Below are 1233 nucleotides of genomic sequence, written 5' to 3'. Positions count from 1 at the left end.
CCACATTTAAGAGTAGGCTTAAGACTTTCCTCTTTGATAAAGCTTATAGTTAGGGCTGGCTCAGGTGAGTCCTGAACCATCCCTTAGTTATGCTGCTATAGGCCTAGACTGCCGGGGGATTTCCCATGATGCACTGAGCTCCTCTCTCCTCTACTTTCTCTCCCTCTGTATGCAACCTTATCCCATTATTGCATGTTACTAACACAACTTCTCCCCTTTCTGGTAGTCTTGTGCTTTCTCGTCTCTCTCCTCTCTCCTATCACTTCCTGCAGGTTTTCTGGCTCTGGAGCTGTGGAGTCTGGATCTGTGGCTGCGGGTCACCGGCTGCCCCCGTGTTCCTGCTCGACACCCTCTACTGCAACGACTATTGTTGCAAGTCTTATTGTTATTATTGTTATTATAATCATTAACATTACGATGGTTACCATTAACACTATTATAAATATCTGTACCATTTTTCATTTAGTCTATAGCAACATTACCTTCACTGTCTGTACCTCTGTGTGTATATTGTGTAGGCTGCCTCCCTCCCCTCTCTCTCTCCTTACATCCCTCTCTCTCTCTCTCTCTCTCTCTCTCTCTCTCTCTCACCCCAACCGGTCGAGGCAGATGGCCGCCCACCCTGAGCCATGGTTCTGCTCGAGGTTTCTGCCTCTTAAAAGGAAGTTTTTCCTTGCCTCTGTCGCCTAGTGCTTGCTCTTGGTGGGAACTGTTGGGCTTCTGTAAATAACATCACAGAGTACGGTCTAGACCTGCTCTTTTATGAAAAGCGCTGTGAGATAACTGTTGTTGTGATTTGGCGCTATATAAATAAAATTGAATTGAAATAAAAGTAAAATTACAGATTTAAAAAACTACTTTAAATAGTACAAGTATACAAAAAACTACTCAATTACAGTAACGTGATTCATTGTAATTTGTTACTTTCCACCTCTGTCAGAAAGTGATATATGTTAACTGTAACCAGAGAACCAGCAAGTTTGTCTCAATTTAAGTCTGCCCTTAACTAATTTAATTGTTTTTGAGAGAAAAAATAGCCCACACATGTTCTGATCTATGGAGTAGTAGCGCAAACAAATAATGTGGAGAGTAGGAGGGTAAATAGCAGTTAATGGTCTATGCGGTGTGGAAAGTTTAATGTCACCATCCTGTGGAGTCTTTTGGAAGGTAATATAGTGCTCACATGATGGTGGAAGTAGTAATAGAACTGACTGTACTTAACAGAATTGAATA

The sequence above is a fragment of the Micropterus dolomieu genome, linkage group LG20 (genome assembly GCF_021292245.1).
Source record: "Micropterus dolomieu isolate WLL.071019.BEF.003 ecotype Adirondacks linkage group LG20, ASM2129224v1, whole genome shotgun sequence".
NCBI classification, from domain to species: Eukaryota; Metazoa; Chordata; class Actinopteri; order Centrarchiformes; family Centrarchidae; genus Micropterus; species Micropterus dolomieu.
This window is presented reverse-complemented; position numbering follows the sequence as displayed.